Genomic DNA, 20,189 nt, shown 5'->3' on the forward strand with positions numbered 1-20,189 from the left:
AGGAAAAGGAATGACAGAAACTCAGCGTTTGGTGTGGGTCCTTTCCATGCCAGCATGTGCAAATATCAACGAGGCCATGCAGAAGCTCAGTGGCATCTCATTTGAAACCAGTGACCAGCACAAAGACCTGTCAAAAGCTAGACAAGCTAGAGATGTCAATGACACCCTTGATCTTATCAGCTATCTCAGGGAGAGAGATCCATTCGCAAGGGATCCGTCCCTGTTTAGCATTGCAAATGGCATGACAGCCCAGGAAGGAGTCAACGTTGAAAGATCAAGAACAGTTGGAGAAAAGATTCTAGCATCCATGGTTGGGAAATCTGTAGAAGAGTTCACCTTCTGGAAATGTGATCGAGCAGTGACACTTAATTCAAGATCAACTGTCAAGATCAAAGGAGAATCTGTGAAGGTAGATCCACAGTTGATCTTCCAGAGACTGGTAACCATTGAGGAGCGCTGTGAAGATCTACAGTCACTCTTCAAATATGAACTGTGTAGTTACCCACCCCCAGCATTGTTTGAATCTTCCTTCCTTCCCCTGCAGGCCAATAATGCTGTCCTTGCCGATGTTCTCTGGAAGACCATGCAAGGGGAGCAACGAGAACCAATTAGAAATGTCCAGTATATTCTCGATGGTTCTGCGCTACTTCATCATCTTCCATGGCCAAGAGGTTCCACATATGAGAGTGTCAGTCAGCTTTATGTCACATATGTTACACATAAATATGGGGCTGTTACCATTATCTTTGATGGATACCAAGACGGTCCAACAACAAAAGATGCCACGCACATGAGGACAGGGGCTTGTTCAGGCATGACAGTAAACTTCACTGGTGGAATGGTTATACAGTCCAAGAAGGAGGAATTCTTGAAAAATGTGACAAACAAACAGCGATTTATCGTTTATCTTAGTGACAAATTAGAGCGGGCTGGGTGTAATATAGATTATGCAAAGTATGATGCTGATGTAGTCATTGTCCGAACAGCTGTTGCATCTGCTAGAATCAAAGACACTGTCCTGATAGGGGATGACACGGACTTGCTCATCCTCCTACTGCATCATGCTGAACTGGATGCACATGACTTGTTCCTGGCCCCAGAACCCAGGCAATCAGCAAAAAAGACCAGGATATGGTGCATAAAGCAGTCTAAGGAATTTCTTGGTCCTGATGTTTGTGACCATGTGTTATTTATCCATGCAATCCTTGGCTGCGATACAACTTCTCGCCTGTTTGGATTGGGAAAGGGTTTATCAGTAAGGAAGATCAAGAGTGTTGCCCTGTTCCGTCAGCAAGCTAAGGTGTTCAGCCAAGAAGGACATGTGGCAAAACAGGACATTATTGCAGCAGGAGAAAAAGCACTTGTGTCATTATATGGTGGTGCCAAAGAACAAGGACTGGACACTTTACGATACAGGCGATTTTGTGAGAAGGTTTCCAAGAGCACATCTCATGTAGAACCTCAAACTCTACCCCCAACCTCAGCAGCTGCAAAGTATCACAGCCTCCGTGTATATTATCAGATGATGGAGTGGAAAGGAAGAAGCATCAATATGAAGCCGGAAGAGTGGGGATGGCACATGGTGGATGGACAATGTTTGCCAATACAAACTGACCAGCTTGCAGCCCCATCAAAACTACTGGATGTCATCTGCTGTAACTGTAAAACAGACTGGAATACAAAGAGGTGCACATGCAGACAGTATAGTCTGCATTGCAGTGCTGTTTGTGGAGAATGCCGTGGGACAAGTTGTGCCAACTCACAGCCGCCAGATTTCACTGATGACTACAATGATGACCTTGATGGGCATCTTCAGTAGGATATTAATATGCCTGCAATGAAACACCAGCCAAAGAAGTGACTGCCATAAATTTGATCACAAAATATCGATATTGGATTTATGCAAATGAGATTTTGTTCCAGGGAAGTTTAAAAGTATTCTAAATGCATCTTTGTGTACAAAATACCCATTCTAGAAGTTGAAATCACCCAAATATGTCATCTGTGAGCAAAGATATCTGGCACAATATTGATAATTGGCCGCCGTATTGGATTTATGCAAATTAGACGTATTTCCGCAATAGGGATTTCTTCGGACTTTTAGAATGTTGTTGTGGGGACGTCATAGAAATGCATTGTGCTTTTCAATCTGTGAAGGACAATCTGTGAAGTTAGATCCACAGTTGATCTTCCAGCGACTGGTAACCATTGGGGAGCGCTGTAAAGATCTACAGTCACTACAGTCAGAAAAAAATTCTGTTGCAATTTGTTCCCGATGAAACCTTATTTTGCCTGGACTAGTATTGGTGACCACAGTCCTTTAAGTGACCCGTCGGCTCCGGAGTTATCCGGGGTGATGACCTATGAATTCCGGGTGTTCGGTGGAGCCGACTCTACTGCTCCCTCTAGCGGTGGTGCTCGCCACCGATACCCGGCCGCACAAAAATATGGTATGCTGGAGGCTTTGTTATTTATTACCTTCGCAAACTTTGTTGCAAAGGTTATGTTTTGATCTCTGTGTTTTTATTACTTACGAAACCTAAAGATTTTGTAAGTATATTGATCACTTCCGTTTCTGTTTGTTTGTTTGTTTGTTTGTTTGTAGGCATGACAACTCGAGAACGGAAGAAGCTACCAATGTCAAATTGCACCACATGATTCAGGAGGGAGATGGCGAGCGCTGATTAGATTTTGGTCAAAATCGGTCAAAGGTCAAGGTCACAGTGAGGTCAAATATTCGATTTTTGATGGTTTGGTACGAATAACTCGAGAACGGAAGAAGCTACCAATGTCAAATTACACCACGTGATTCAGGAGGGTGATGACTATTGCTGATTAGATTTTGGTCAAAATCGGTCAAAGGTCAAGGTCACAGTGAGGTCAAACATCCAAAACATTCGATTTTTGATGGTTTGGTACAGAATCATCGTAGAAACTTCTGGTTTGCATCGCGACCTTCTCCAGAGACAGCTTTTATGAGACAAGGTCAGAGGTCAAGTTGACGATTTCGTAAGTACCAGTCTATGACTGCTTGTTTGTGTGTTTGTTTGTTTGTAGGCACAATAACTCGAGAACGGAAGAAGCTACCAATGGCAAATTACACCACGTGATTCAGGAGGGTGATGGTGAGCGCTGATTAGATTTTGGTCAAAATCGGTCAAAGGTCAAGGTCACAGTGAGGTCAAATATTCGATTTTTGATGGTTTGGTACGGATAACTCGAACGGAAGAAGCTACCAATGTCAAATTACACCACGTGATTCAGGAGGGTGATGACTATTGCTGATTAGATTTTGGTCAAAATCGGTCAAAGGTCAAGGTCACAGTGAGGTCAAACATCCAAAGCATTCGATTTTTGATGGTTTGGTACAGAATCATCGTAGAAACTTCTGGTTTGCGTCGCTACCTTCTCCAGAGACAGCTTTTATGAGACAAGGTCAGAGGTCAAGTTGACGATTTCGTAAGTACCAGTCTATGACTGCTTGTTTGTGTGTTTGTTTGTTTGTAGGCACGATAACTCGAGAACGGAAGAAGCTACCAATGGCAAATTACACCACGTGATTCAGGAGGGTGATGGTGAGCGCTGATTAGATTTTGGTCAAAATCGGTCAAAGGTCAAGGTCACAGTGAGGTCAAACATAATTCCGTAAATTCATGTGGAGAAATGGAGTATTTTTACTTCACTCGACGTTACGAGTTCGTTTTAACTTCAATTTTAATTTTGTCTTCGGTTTTTGCGATCGCTTAGGACGCTTAAAACTCGGTTGTCGAAATTCTGGTAAAAATCGGATGTTTTGGAGACGTTTTACGATTGTATAAAAAATATTTCACTCGACGCGTTACGGGTCGTCACGTGATGCAGTGCGCTTGAGCGGACGCGTCGTTGAGTCACGTAAAGGTTTTCCGTGTGCGCGCTGACAGTGTTTTCGATAAAGATGGTGTTTAAAAGTCATTTTTTATCCCAATAAATGTTATCGTCGCATGCCTGACTCGCTGAGCCGTCGGATTATGAAAAGATTGTTGGTGGATAGCCGAATATTACGGTTTTGTGACTTTGATAAAATAATATAAAATAATTGCGTGGAGAAATGGAGAATTTGCTTCGGTTGACGTTACGATTTTTTTGATGGTTTGGTACAGAATCATCGTAGAAACTTCTGGTTTGCCTCGCGACCTTCTTCAGAGACAGCTTTTATTAGACAAGGTCGAGGTCAAGTTGACAATTTCGTAAGTACCAGTCGATGACTGCTTGTTTATTTATTTGTGAATATGTGTGTTTGTTACTTACGAAATCTAAAGATTTCGTAAGTATATTGATGCCTTCCGTTTCTGTTTGTTTGTTTGTTTGTTTGTTACTTTCGAAATCTAAAGATTTCGTAAGTATATTGATGACTTCTGTTTTTGTTTGTTATCTTGCTAAAACGAAGTTTTTGCAAGACATGTTCATCAGCTTGTATGTTTTTTTTATTTATTTATTTATTTTGTTTGTTTGTCTGTAATCACGTATAAAAAATTCTGCAGAGCACAGTTATCATTGGAAATTTTTGTAACTTTGCATATCAGAGGCCTATAGAGGTCCCTTTCAGTGCACAAAATTTTGAAAGTCAAGGTCACTTTGTCGCAAATCAGGGGAGTCGACGAAACCCTTATTTTTTGAGCAATTTTGATCGGATCGTCTTCAAACTTCATGGGAATATAGTTCATGGTCTGGCGCTCAGCTGATTAATTGTTGGTGGCGATTGGCCTTGACCTTCATGTGTTTTTTTTATCTTGCCAAAACGAAGTTTTTGCAAGATATGTTAGTCAGCTTGTATGTTTATTTATTTATTTATTTATTTTTTGTTTGTTTGTTTGACTGTAATCACGCATAAAAAATTCTGCAGAGCATAGTTATCATTGGAAATTTTTGTAACTTCGCATATCAGAGGGCTATAGAGGTCCCTTTCAGCGCACAAAATTTGGAAGGTCAAGGTCAAAGGTCAGGTTCGATCTGTGAACCTACAACAGGTACCATGTAAACCTGTACTAACCTGTTCCATGGTCGGGTTGTCGGCGACAAAACCGTCTCCCCAACCAGGTTTTCTGGTGAGGACAGTGTTTGGATATGGACACCCAGCAGGATTAAAAACAAAACCTGTCAAAGGGCGGAGGAGCTCCTTGTGAGCCAACGGCCATCCATATCTAGTGCCCAACTGTGTCTGCGGACATCCTCCTGCAGTTGGGTTACTTCTTATTAGGAGGTTGGTGGCAGGATTTGCACTACGGCCACCGTAAAACCCTTCATACCGCAAAAGGCAAAAACGCAAAAAAATCTGAAAACCCATTCCGTGGGAGTACCTCCTGTGTAGCTTCCCTTCGCAGGGCAGCTCACTCAATGACGGGATTGGGGCAAACCCTGCGGGACCCCCAATCTTTGATGATAGGAGGGAAACCACGGGGTAACATCCCTGGGTCAGATTGCGGGAGAGTGTGTCGGAGTGGTGCTGAGGTGTCGTCCACCAGACGGTGGTCTCCTTGGATTAACCTGAGGCGGTCCCTTCGGGTGGGTGCCTGGAATGTCCTATCCCTAAGAGAGGATGATCACCTGTCTCTGTTATCATCTGAGCTCAAGCGTTTGGACATCGGGATTGCAGCTCTCTCTGAGGTTCGGAGACCGGATTGCGGCGAGATAATGGTGGGTGGTTACACCGACTATTGGTCTGGTCGCTCTGATGGTTACCATACCCAAGGAGTTGCTGTAGCTGTGTCCAATAAGCTGACCCCAATGATAATTGAGGTAACACCGGTCAACGAGCGTATTATGAGATTAAGGATTCGTCACTCCTTAGGTGTCATTTCCCTGGTCTCTGTTTATGCTCTGACTGAGGCGAGTGATCTCACCGTGAAGGATGCATTCTACGCCACACTCGAGTCTGTGGTTGAACAGTGCCCCAGACGAGATACACTTCTAGTCTTGGGGGATTTCAATGCATCGACTGGAACTGATAGGGATGGTTATGAGGTGTGTTTTGGTCCCCATGGGTCAGGAACTATGAACCAGAATAGCACTAAGTTCCTTGACTTTGCAAGAAGTCATGGACTTGGGGTGGCTGATTCATGGTTTCAGCGCCCACAAGCTCATCGCTGGACTTGGTATTCCAACGCTGGCGGTGTGGCAAAGGAGATTGACCATGTCCTCATTGACGGTCGTTGGAGGACGATCCAGAACTGCAGGGTCTACCGGAGTGCTCAGTTCCTCAATACTGACCACAGGCTTGTTGTAGCAACTCTAAAGCTGCACCTTAAATCCTGGAGAATGGTACCATCCCAGCCTAGGCTGGATGTTGGCAAGCTCAGGGATGAGAGAGTAGCTGAGGAGTTTGCGAACAGGCTGAGTGGACACTTGGCGGGTCTGGGTGCTTTGGGGGGTCCTGAAGAGTTGTGGAGCGCCTTCAAGACCACCGTCCTTGATGTTGCCGGTGGATGCCTTGGAGCTCACCGCAGGGCAAAGAAGAATTTTGTCTCTCAAGGGACACTGGATACCATTGACCAGAGTCGCAGGGCCAGGCTGAATGGCAGAGCTGAGCTGTTCAGGGAGCTGAGGCGTCAAACTGTACATGCACTGAGGGTGGACAAGGAAGCCTATGTGCGAGGAATCTGTGAGGGGGTAGAGCATCACCTGTGGACAGGTGATTCTCGTCCCGCATACAGGGGAATTCGCGCATTACGTTCATCCAAGCCCATCCCTCGGAGCACTGCAGTTCGAGCAGAGAGTGGTAGGCTCTTGACAGTGGAGTCTGAAGTGAAGGCCCGCTGGGCCGGTTACTTTGAGCGGTTGTACCAGGCTGATCCCCCAGCTGTGGAGTTGGACGTCAAGGGTGTTACAATCCCTGTTGCTGACCCTCGAATCAACTGTGGTCCACCTTCACTTGTGGAAACACGGGCTGCGGTGAACCAGTTGAAACGGAGCAAAGCTCCAGGGATCTGTGGCATCCATGCCGAACTTCTCAAGGCTGGTGGAAATGCTGCACTCGTGTCGTTGCATGCAGTTTTGTGCTCTGCCTGGAAAACAGGCATCATCCCAACTGACTGGAAGAGGGGCCTTGTTGTCCCTCTCTGGAAAGGGAAGGGTGATCGCCAAGACTGCAACAACTACCGAGTGGTGACGCTGCTCTAAGTGCCGGGCAAGGTCTTTGCTCGGATAATTCTTGAGAGGGTTCGCCACCATCTGCTTGAGCACCAGCGTCCAGAGCAGTCAGGCTTCACACCAAAGAGGTCAACGATTGACGGTATCCTTGCCCTTCGTGTCCTCACCGAACGCAGACGAAAGTTTCGGCAGGGGCTGCTTGCAGCCTATGTTGATCTCTGTAAAGCATTCGATTCAGTGAATCGGGATGTCCTCTGGAGGATTCTTGGTCTTCGTGGGGTGCCACCAAAACTGATCGATCTGATGTCTGAACTCTACTCTGGTACTGAGAGTGCTGTGAAGTATGGTGGTACCATCTCTGACTTATTTCCAGTTGTTACTGGAGTTCGTCAGGGATGTGTACTGGCCCCCACACTTTTCAGCACTTGTGTGGACTGGATTTTAGGGAGGATGTCGGAGAGATCAAGTTGCGGTGCATCGTTTGGGAATGTCAAGATCTCGGACCTTGATTTTGTAGATGATGCAGTCATCTTTGCGGAGACTTTAGACATCCTTTTGGGGGCCCTCGAGGTGCTGAATGAGGAGTCGGAGCCGCTGGGATTACGCGTTTCTTGGGTCAAAACTAAGATCCAGGCTTTCGGTGACATCTTGGATGCTGCTGTCCTGTCTGTGTCTGTTTGTGGTGAGGATGTTGAGGTCGTGGAGAGATTCACTTACCTTGGCAGTGGTATTCATGTCTCTGCTTGCTGCGAGTCAGAGGTCAATCGACGTCTGGGTCGGGCCTGGGGAGTCATGGATTCACTGGATCATGGGGTGTGGCACTGCCGGTACCTGTGCGGGAGGACGAAAGTCTGAGTCTTCAGGTCCTTGGTACTTCCAGTCTTGCTCTATGGATGCGAGACTTGGACTCTGACCAAGGATCTGAGACGGAGACTTAATTCCTTTGGTACCAGGTCTCTTCCCAGAATCCTTGGCTATCGCTGGTCGGATTTTGTGTCCAACGAGCGGTTGCTGAGAGAGACTCGGATGAGATTTGTTATCTGCATAGTCCGTGAGCGTCAGTTGCGGCTGTATGGACATGTGGCTCGTTTTCCTGACGCTGATCCTGCTTACCAGATTCTCTCAGCGAGGGAGTCTCATGAGTGGAGGAGGCCAGTGGGCCGACCACGTGCCTCGTGGTTGCAGCAGGTTGACCATCATCTCAAGGAGATGGGGATGGGCCTGGCATCTGCCTGGGGGATGGCCAGACGGAGGCCCCTGGAGTACCGGCAGAAAGTGGACGCAGCGACACGCTGTTCTGGCCCATGCTCCCATACCTGACCTGACCTGTCAAAGGTCAAGCTCACTTTGTCGCAAATCAGGGGAGTCGACGAAACCCTTATTTTTTGAGTAATTTTGATCGGATCGTCTTAAAACTTCATGGGAATATAGGTCATGGTCTGTCACTCAGCTGATCAATTTTTGGTGGCGATTGGCCTTGACCTTCATATGTTTTTTTTTTGTTTGTTTTTTTGGGGGGTTTTTTTTGGTCTGTAATCACGTATAAATCACTCTGCAGAGCACAGTTATCATTGGAAATTTTTGTAACTTCGCATATCAGAGGCCAATAGAAGTCCCTTTCAGTGCATAAAATTTTGAAGGTCAAAGGTGAAAGTCACTTTGTCGCAAATCAGGGGAGTCGATAAAACCCTTATTTTTTGAGTAATTTTGATTGGATCGTCTTCAAACTTCATGGGAATATAGTTCATGGTCTGGCGCTCAGCTGATTAATTTTTGGTGGCGATTGGCCTTGACCTTCATGTGTTTTGTTTTTTTTGTCTGTAATCATGTATAAATCACTCTGCAGCGCACATTAATCATTGGAAATTTTTGTAACTTCGCATATCAGAGGCCTATAGATGTCCCTTTCAGCGCACAGAATTTTGAAGGTCAAGGTCAAAGGTCAAGCTCACTTTGTCGCAAATCAGGGGAGTCGACGAAACCCTTATTTTTTTGAATAATTTTAATCGAATCGTCTCCAAACTTTATGGGAATGTAGAATATCGTCTGGTGCTCATCTGATTAGTTTTTGGTGGCGATTGGCCTTGACCTTCATGGTTAGCGCCTGAGGTCAAACATATTTGACCCGAAGGTCAAATTTTCAAGTTTTAGGAACCATATCGTGTAGTACCTCAAATTGAACACCTCGATGAGTGCTTTCTAGATATGTCAAGCTTGAGACTTTATGACGTCATTTGGTGACGTGATGAGGCAAACACATATTTTTCATGGTTACTCTGTAGAATGACTCTCATCGGAATCTCTCGAAGGCAGATATTCCTCAAGGAGTCACTCCTTGTGTACAGCAGCTCTGTTCACCTCAGTGTGACCTGAAAGAAGTCACATGTTGTCACCTTTTGGCAAGATATGGGTCACTCTGCGTGTGACATTGGTTTATTTGTTTGTTACTTACGAAATCTATAGATTTTGGAAGTACATTGATGACTTCCGTTTCTGTTTGTTTGTTTGTTTGATTGTTTGTTTGTTTGTTTGTTTGAAGGCACGATAACTTGAGAACGGAAGAAGCAACCCATGTCAAATTACACCACGTGATTCAGGAGGGAGATGGCAAGTGCTGATTAGATTTTGGTCGAAATCGGTCAAAGGTCAAGGTCACAGTGAGGTCAAATATTCGATTTTTGATGGTTTGGTACAGATAACTCGAGAAGGGAAGAAGCAACCAATGTCAAATTACACCACGTTATTCAGGAGGCTGATGGCTTGTGCTGTTTAGATTTTGGTCAAAATCGGTCAAAGGTCAAGGGTACAGTGAGGTCAAACATCCAAAAAATGATAACTCGAGACGGGAAGAAGCTACCAATGTCAAATTACACCAGGTGATTCAGGAGGGTGGTGGCTTGCTCTGATTAGATTTTGGTCAAAATCGGTCAAAGGTCAAGGTCACAGTGAGGTCAAACATCCAAAACATTCCGTTTTTCATGGTTTGGTACAGAATCATCGTAGAAACTTCTGGTTTGCATCGCTACCTTCTCGAGAGACAGCTTTCATGAGACAAGGTCAGAGGTCAAGTTGACGATTTCGTAAGTACCAGTCTATGATTGTTTGTTTGTTTGATTGTTTGTCGGCACGATAACTCGAGAACGGAAGAAGCTACCAACGTCAAATTACACCTTGTGATTCAGGAGGGTGATGGCTAGTACTGCTTCGATTTTGGTTAAAATCGGTCAAAGGTCAAGGTCACACATCCAAAAAATGATTACTCGAGAACGGAAGAAGCTCCCAATGTCAAATTAAACCACGTGATTCAGCAGGGTGGTTGCAAGCGCTGATTAGATTTTGGTCACAATCGGTCAAAGGTCAAGGTCACAGTGAGGTCAAACATCCAAAACATTCGATTTTTGATGGTTTGGGACAGAATCATCGTAGATACTTCTGGTTTGCGTCGCTTCCTTCTCGAGAGACAGCTTTTATTCGACAAGGTCAGAGGTCAAGTTGACGATTTCGTAAGTACCAGTCGATGACTGCTTGTTTGTTCCTGACGAAATCTAAAGATTTCGTCAGTATATTGATGACTTCCGTTTGTTACTTACGAAATCTAAAGATTTCGTAAGTATATTGATGACTTCCGTTTCTGCTTGTATGTTTGTATGTTTGTATGTTTGTTTGTTTGTTTGTAGGCACGATAACTCGAGAATGGAAGAAACTACCGATGTCAAATTGCACCATGTAATTCAGGAGGGTGGTGGCTCGCACTGCTTAGATTTTGGTCAAAATCTGTCAAAGGTCAAGGTCACAGTGAGGTCAAACATGCAAAACATTCGATTTTTGATTGTTTGGTGCAGAATCATCGTAGAAACTTCTGGTTTGCCTCGCCACCTTCTCCAGAGACAGCTTTTATTCAACAAGGTCAGAGGTCAAGTTGACGATTTCGTAAGTACCATTCTATGACTGCTTGTTTGTTTGATTGTTTGTCGGCACGATAACTCGAGAACTGAAGAAGCTACCAATGTCAAATTACACCCCGTGATTCAGGAGAGTGATGACTAGTGCTGATTTGATTTTGGTCAAAATCGGTCAAAGGTCCAGGTCACAGTGAGGTCAAACATCCAAAATATAATAACTCGAGAACGGAAGAAGCTTCTAATATCAAATTACACCACATGATTCAGGAGGGTGGTGGCCAGCAATGCTTCGATTTTGGTCAAAATCGGTCAAAGGTCAAGGTCGCAGTGAGGTCAAACATCCAAAACATTCGATTTTTGATGGTTTGTTACAGAATCATCGTAGAAACTTCTGGTTTGCCTCGCAACCTTCTCCAGAGAGAGCTTTTATTCGACAAGGTCAGAGGTCAAGTTGACAATTTCGTAAGTACCAGTCTATGATTGCTTGTTACTTACAAAATCTAAAGATTTTGTAAGTATATTGATGCCTTCCGTTTCTGTTTGTTTGCTTGTTTGTTTATTTGTAGGCACGATAACTCGAGAACGGAAGAAGCTTCCAATGCCAAATTACACCACGTGATTCATGAGGGTGATGGCTCGTGCTGATTAGATTTTGGTCAAAACCGGTCAAAGGTCAAGGTCACAGTGAGGTTAAATATTCGATTTTTGATGGTTTGGTACAGGTAACTCGAGAACGGAAGAAACTACCAAAGTCAAATTACAACACATGATTCAGGAGGGTGATGGCTTGTGCTGCTTAGATTTTGGTCAAAATCGGTCAAAGGGCAAGGTCACAGTGAGGTCAAACATCCAAAAAATGATAACTCGAGAACGGAAGAAGCTACCATTATAAAATTTCACCACCTGATTCAGGAGGGTGATGACTAGCGCTGATTAGATTTTGGTCAAAATCGGTCAAAGGTCAAGGTCACAGTGAGGTCAAATATTCGATTTTTGATGGTATGGTACAGATAACTAGAGAACGGAAGAAGCTACCAATGTCAAATTACACCACGTGATTCAGGAGGGTGATGGCTAGCGCTGATTAGATTTTGGTCAAAGGTCAAGTTCACAGTGAGGTCAAACATCCAAAACATTCGATTTTTGATGGTTTGGTACAGAATAATCATAGAAACTTCTGGTTTGCGTCGCAACCTTCTCTCGAGACAGCTTTTATTAGACAAGGTCAGAGGTCAAGTTGACGATTTTGTAAGTACCAGTCTCTGACTGGTTGTTTGTTACTTGGCCAAAAAAAAAAATTGTACAATATGTTGATCACCTCTGTTTGTTACTTGGCAGAAGTATTTTTTTGACAAGTATGTTGATGACTTCCGTCCTCTGTTTGTGTGTTTGTTTGTGTGTGTGTTTCTTTGTCGGCACGATAACTCGAGAATGGAAGAAGTTACCAATGTCAAATTACACCACATGATTCAGGAGGGTGATGGCTAGCGCTGATTAGATTTTGGTCAAAATCGGTCAAAGGTCAAGGTCACAGTGAGGTCAAACATCCAAAAAAAAGTTATAACTCGAGAACAGAAGTCGCTGCCAATGTCAAATTACACCACGTGATTCAGGAGGGTGATGGCTCGCGCTGATTACATTTTGGTCAAAATCGTTCAAAGGTCAAGGTCACAGTGAGGTCAAATATCCAAAAAAAGTTATAACTCGAGAAGGGAAGAAGCTACCAATGTCAAATTACACCACGTGTTTCAGAAGGGTGATGACAAGCGCTGATTGGATATTGGTTAGAATCGGTCAAAGGTCAAGGTCACAGTGAGGTCAAACATCCAAAAAAAGTTATAACTCGAGAACGGAAGAAGCTACCAATGTCAAATTACACCACGTGTTTCAGAAGGGTGATGACTAGCGCTGATTGGATATTGGTTAGAATCGGTCAAAGGTCAAGGTCACAGTGAGGTCAAACATCCAAAAAAAGTTATAACTCGAGAACGGAAGAAGCTACCAATGTCAAATTACACCACGTGATTCAGGAGGGGTGATGACTAGCGCTGGTTAGATTTTGGTCAGAATCGGTCAAAGGTCAAGGTCACAGTGAGGTCAAACATTCGATTTTTGATGGTTTGGTACAGAATCATCGTAGAAACTTCTGGTTTGTGTCGCTACCTTCTCGAGAGACAGCTTTTATTAGACAAGGTCAGAGGTTAAGTTGACGATTTCGTAAGTACCAGTCTATGACTGCTTGTTTGTTTATCTGTCATCCCACCTTTAATTGCCTGCTGGTCACAATTTTAAACTGATCTTCACAAAACTTCACCAGATGGTGGAGTTGATGGTCTGACAGAATCCCATTTATTTTTGAGGTCAAAACGTCATCATAAGCCAAAGATTAACAACTTTTTTAAATTTCTTAAATCCTCAATTTTCATCAGATTGACTTGAAATTTGAGGACCATGAGCATGTCCACTTACTGAATTCAAGCACCAATTATTTTGAGGTCAACATAGGGCAAATTTCTGAAATTGTCAATTTTCATTCGATTGACTTGAAATTTGAACAGGGTTTTCACATCAGCTGAATGAATACAACCACCAATTATTTTTGAGGTCGGCACATGCCAAAACGTCAACATAGGCCAAATGGTCAACAACTAGGATCATTTTCAAATATCCTCAATTTGCATATGATTGACTTGAAATTTGACAGGATTTGTATCGCAGGTCAATGAATTCAACCACCAATTAATTTTAAGGTCAAAAGATCAACACAGGCCTAATTTCTAAAATTGATAGATTGGGCCAAAAACTAAATATATCACTATAATCTCAAAAATTTGAGGATGAGTTGTGACAAAACAAGGTGGATGAGTTGGATGGGTAACAAGAACAATCGGATTGGATTTTGGTTCGGATCCAGCCGGATCCAGTGGGATATAAAACGTGAACTGTTCCACCTGGCAGAGGTATGCGCTCTAATGAGTGCCGTTCTACTTTGTGCTGTTTGCCAAGTGTTGCTCTCCGAGTGATTTTTCGTTTGTTACTTGGCGAAAATTTTTTTTTGCCAAGTATGTTGGTCTGTCGCATTTGCCTGTCTGTTTGTTTGTGTTTGTCACACGATTTTTGGCCACTGTTTTTCAAGCAATCGTTTTGAAATTTTTTGTGTGTGTCGGTGACTGCCCAAAGACGGCAACACTAAATTTTGGTGAAGATCAGAATCCAGATCCGGATCTGAGAATTTTTCAGTGATTCTTCACCATTGATGGGGCCAAAAACGATATATAGCACAATATCTCAAAAGGTTATGGATGGATTCACAAGAAACTTGGTGGACAGGTTGGGGGTACCACTAAGAAGAATTCTTTCAATTTTGGTGAAGATCTGAATCTCGATCTGGATACAAGAGTTATTTATTTTTTTAACTGATTCTTCACCATTGAGAGATGGGGCTAAAAACAATATTGCATGATATCTCAAAAAGTTGATGGATTCGGGTGAAATTTGATGGACAGGTTGGATGTGTGACAAGGACCAATTGATTCATTTATCATGAATATTCGAATCCACATCTGGATACGAGAATTTTTTGTCAGATTGAGACGAAATTTTCACGATCGGTGCGACTACTCATGTAGAATGTCTTGATCATAATTTTGACGTCATGGGTCATATGGTATGGCAGCCATGTTGGAAAAACTTTGGATCTCTGTATCTCTGAAACCGCATGAAGGATAAAATTGAAACTTGGCACACGGCAAGTACTTCTCATGGGGGAATAAGTGTGATATTTTTATGATGTCATAGGTAGAGTGTACCAGGTGCGGTGGGACGCAAGAAGCACGCGGGCCAGCATCTACTCCGCTTTATTGCACGACCAGAAGCACACTCTTCCCACCCCTAGCGGGCGAGGCATGATATACGAAAACCCAATCACGTGACACAGCACACTCCTCCCCTCGTAAAATGACCCGTCACATAATGAACGGATAATCACAACATGACCATCGGAAACCCATCAACACTCATAATCCTCCAAGTACCGCGGCCGCACCCTGACCCGCCTGGGACGGGCAGCGCCGCCAGACAGCCCAGGCTCAGACGCCTCCCGGCTCGGTCGAGGTGACACCCTCGCCGGACTCGCACTTTCCGCAACACCAGCTACCCCCGACTGCCCAGCCTGCTCGACGTCCCCGGGTAGGACGGCATCAGGCGAAGCCCCCCTTGGCACCGGCCCAGCCAGCCCCGGCGACACAACGTCAGGTGCCGGCGATACTACCGGTGGGGGTCCCGCATCGTTCGGCTCGGGGAGGTGTGGGGGGGGGGGTGACGCTGAACAGCGATCATGCATCTGGTCCACGTGCCGCTTCCACACATCCCCACCATCAGTCCGCACCATGCAATTCGCCGGCCCCAGCACCACAGAGACCACCACCGGCACCCATTTGGAACCGTGGAAATAATCGCGCACCATTACCCGCTGCCCCACCTCGAAGCTGCGCAGCCGCGTCGGACGCGACATCGCCCCACTCCCCGACCCTCCAGGTCGTAGCAAATCCAGCCTGGACCGCAAAGCCCGTCCATAGAGACGAATGGCCGGCGAATCACCCGTGACAGGATGAACTGCGTTCCTGTAATGGAGCAAAAAGACATCGACCACCGTCTGCACAGGTGCAACACCCCCCCTGCGCAAAGCCCGCTTCAACATCTTGACAAACGACTCAGCTTGGCCATTCGTCTCAGGGTGATACGGTGCGGACCTTAGATGTCGAATACCATTCTGGCGCATAAACTCGTCAAATACACCCGTGATGAACTGCGGACCATTATCAGAGACCAGGATCTCCGGCAACCCCTTATTAGCAAAGATCGTCCGCAGCTTCTCTACTGCACAGATGCCAACCCTCCCGATTTCATCGGGAGGCTTCCGAAAATTCACCCAAACTCCCGCCCTTACGATCACTATCCTTATCCTCCCGAAATTTTGATATTTTTGCACTGTTCACTAATCAGAATGTACTAGTATGAGAATTGAATGAAAAGCATCGTCTGCTACGTATAGCATGTGGTAACTCCATAACGTTCGCTGCTACCAAATTGTACGTAAAAAATTGCAAATTCAAATGAGGAGCAGCGAAACATTGGGTCTGGATCTCGCTTATGCGATCATGCACTGAGATTTAGTGCATGCGGTATGTGTGCAATACAGTGCATGCGGTATGTATGCACAGTGTATATGCATGCGATACGCTCACTGCATGCAGCTGGGCCCGTACCAGCCCGGCGGTCGCGACCACCGTGCGGTGTTTAACAGCCGCTAGAGTTCTACGAGTCGCGCTGCAGCTGTGGAACATCGACTTCGAAGTTACCGATGCTTCAAGCCCTCGATGTTGATTATGAAATGGCAGAAAAGAAGCTTACGAAGACCAAGAAATGGTCTCAGAAGTACAAGACCGAATACAGTCTCCAATACCCGTGTATTCGAAAGTCTGAAAGAGGAATTCATCATGCGTATTGTACAGTATGCAGCGTTGATATATATTTCAGTTGAGCACGGAGGTCGCGATGATATTCGGAAGCACGTTGGAAGCAAACGGCACACAGACATTGCAAAGGAGAGATCTTCGAGCACGAGTACCGGTACACTTCTGAATTATTTCACCAAACAAGGGACAAGCGAGGAAGAGGATGTTACCCGAGCGGAACTTCTCTTTAGTGGATTTATTGTGGAACATAACTTGCCCATATCAGTCTCAGATCATGCTGGACCTCAATTTCAAAAGATGTTTCCAGATTCAAAAGTTGCTTCAAAGTATGGATGTGCAAGAACAAAAACTTCAGCAATAATTGGTGAGTTGTCAAATGTTACTGCTTCATCTATTGCCGATATTGCTAGACTAGCTCCATTTAGCCTAGCTACAGACGGTAGCAATGACAGTGGTGAGGCCCAGCTATATCCTGTCCTGATTTCGTACTATGACAACAGTGCTGGGATTGTGAAGCAAGGTTTGCTAAGTTTGCCTGCGTGCAAACAAGATTCCACTGGAGAAAACATTTTCAAACTGCTTGATCATGAGTTCAGTGACAGGAAAATTCCGTGAGGAAATTGTGTTTCCTTTTGTGCTGATAATAATGCCTCTGTCATGGTGGGCAAGCACAAAGGAGTCGCTGCTTATATCCACAAACAAAATCCAGAGTGCTACATCATGGGATGCCCTTGCCATATGATGCACAATACGGCCAAGAAGGCGGCTCAGGCCTTACCCATTGAATTAGATGACTTTCTCATCGATATTTACTACTACTTGGACAAAAGTAGTAAACGCGTCAAAGGAGTGAAAGCACTGCAAGAACTCTGTGATGCCCCGACACACAAGATTCTGAAGCATGTCGCAACAAGGTGGCTGTCCCTTGGTCAGTGCCTAGACAGGCTGATTGAACAGTGGGAGCCACTTCGCCTCTTCTTCAAAGAAGAAGTACGAAGAAAAATGCAACCAACTGTAGCCAAGACTCTAACAACGAGCAAGAAGGACGGCACTGTATCTACTGCCAGTACTGGCACTGCAGGATCAAGCACTAGTGGAGCAGCATTCACCACTACCACTGCAGTATCTGCTGCGAAGAAGACAGCAGGGACAGCACCAAAACCAATGCTGAGAGCAGGTAGCATCACCGGCCCTTCATCACGTTCATCTACAAAGCAGATCCCTTCAGAGTCGAGAAAGACTGTGATAGTCCCATCTACAGGCAAAGAAGGACCCAAGTTAAGTTCTGCTTTTGCCAAATCACTTGATAGAAGCTCAGCAAAACCTTCGAATCAGAGGTCTTCTTCCTTGGCTGCACCTACCTCAAGCTCTCTCCTCAAACGTAAAATTGGATCTGGTACTACGAGTCTGACTTCTTCTGCTGGCAGTAAACGCAAGTGTGATCGCCCTGCGGCTAAGTGTACTACGAGTTCTACAACTAAAAGCGCATCTTCCTCAAACACTGTGCAGGAATCTAGAGAAAAACGTGTCAACAGGATGTTCTTGTCTCCACAAACAAAACTCTATTGTTTCTTCCTTCGATATGCTAACAAGCTTTTTGAGAAGGTGAATCTTCTGCTCCAAAGAGACGAACCCTGTATTCATCTCCTGCACGGAGAATTGAATGGTCTTCTGAAAGATATCTTCGTACGGTTTTTGAAACCATCGGTGTCATCGGTTGCTCTGGTAAATGTACCCTTCTCTGACAGAAATCATCAGAAGAATGATGAGGACCTCATGATTGGGAACGATGCCAAACTGTATATAAGGGAACAAAGGAGTCTCAAGAAATCCACCTTCACTCTGAGTGAGTCAGACATCCAAGGTTTCTTCAGTGCAGTTCGCTCATATTATGTGAAAGCCTGCAATTACATCTTCAAAACCTGGCCGCTAGATGATGAATTAGCCAAGCATGCTCAGGTGCTGGATGTTAAGCTACACCAAGAAGTTGGGTTTGACTGTGTGGAGTTTTTCATCAAGAAATTCCCCTGTCTGTTCAGTGGCGGTGATAGTGACATAGACAGTCTTGAGAGTGAATTCGCTCACTACCAGGCAGACGCCTCCATAGCTACAATTGCTACTGAGACAGTGAGAGTGGTTGAGCAGTGGCATCGGATTTCACAGCTCACAGATCCCTGCACTGGTGCCAAGAAGTATCCTAATTTGAGCAAAGTGATGAAGGGAATTTGGTCATTCCTCATTCGAACGCATCATGTGAGCGGGCACTCAGTCTTGTACGGAAGAATCATACTGAATTTCGTCCCAATTTGAGTGTCAAAACCCTGGAAGCTCTCTTAATTGAAAAACTAGCTCATAGCACCCCTTGCTACCAGAGAGAATACAGCAAAGACATACAGCAAATCAGAAGGGCTAAAAGAGCCACACAGCTGTCACTCAGCAAAGCTGCCATGGAAAAAGCAAGCAGCAGTAGTACCAGCCAGTAAGGTAAGAAAAATATTGCTTCTTTTGTGCTTTTTGTTAATCTTTGATTGTCCCCTAACTTACTAATATTAACATACATGTAACATTAAAAAGTGCACAATTTTCCCCTTTTTTTTGTTCAAAAAGTGGGAATTCTTAACATGTTAAATGCTCCAAAATAGGGCTCAGAGGGCACTAGAGAGCGTCTAGAACCCCAGAGCTTCCAGGGCCCTAAGGCGGGCCCTGGACCCTGCCGCAAGGGTCGAGCGCTCCGCGCTCGAGATGTGCGCTTAGCACACATTATTTGGTGTCGGTTGCAAATCCTCCCTAATTCTGATTTCCAAAAGTTGGCATCTCTGCTACTGTAATGTTTGCTGAAGTATGCTGCATTACTACAACCTCCGGCCATTTAGAGAATGCATCATTCACAATCAAAAACATCTTGCCATTAACCAGTCCCGCAAAATCTACATGGACCCTCTGCCAAGCTCGGTCTGGCACAGGCCAGAGACCCGAAGCTCGACGCGGGTTATCAGCATCTGTCTGGCACGTGGCGCAACGCTTAACCAACTGCTCAATGTCTTTGTCCAACCCCGGCCACCACAACAGGCTACGAGCAAGACTCTTGGTCTTCACGATGCCAAGGTGACTGACATGCAGTTCTTCCAAACACCGCTGCCTGAACCTCGGTGGAATCACGGTCCTCATTCCCCACATTACGCACCGTTGGACCAACGACAGCTCCGCTGCGCGTGACGTGAAAGGTTGAAATGCTGGTGTCGAAGGCAGATCGCTCCAATTCCCCATAGAAATCACCTGGACGACACGGGCAAGCACCGGATCACGAGCCGATTCCACCGCGACCTGCCTGGCCGTGACCGGCCCGCTTTGGACCTGGTCCAGCGTGAACACATCGACCCGGTCGCCCAACTCAGACGCAGCTGGACCCTCCGCACACGGCAAGCGTGAGAGCCCGTCGCAGTTAGCATGCTTCTCGGTGCTTCGGAACTGAATATCATAATCGTAAGCACCCAGAAACAAACACCACCGCTGTATTCGCGCGGCTGCTACCACCGGCACCCCGCGTTCGGGTCTCAGGATGAATTGAAGCGGTTTGTGATCCGTCTGCAAAGTGAAATGCCGCCCCAGCAGATATTGATGAAACCTCCGCACACCCCAGACGAGGCTGAGAGCGTCACGCTCAATCTGGGCATATCCGCGCTCT

At 45.3% G+C, this 20,189-nt stretch overlaps 1 pseudogene; it reads left to right on the forward strand.

Annotated features, from left to right (window-relative positions):
- LOC147032551 (uncharacterized) overlaps positions 1-20,189 on the forward strand; it is a 28,571-nt pseudogene that overhangs the window by 635 nt on the left and 7,747 nt on the right.

Source organism: Eptatretus burgeri, chromosome 2 (genome assembly GCF_056783735.1).
Source record: "Eptatretus burgeri isolate ZD-2024b chromosome 2, Ebu_testis_v1, whole genome shotgun sequence".
Lineage (NCBI taxonomy): Eukaryota > Metazoa > Chordata > Myxini > Myxiniformes > Myxinidae > Eptatretus > Eptatretus burgeri.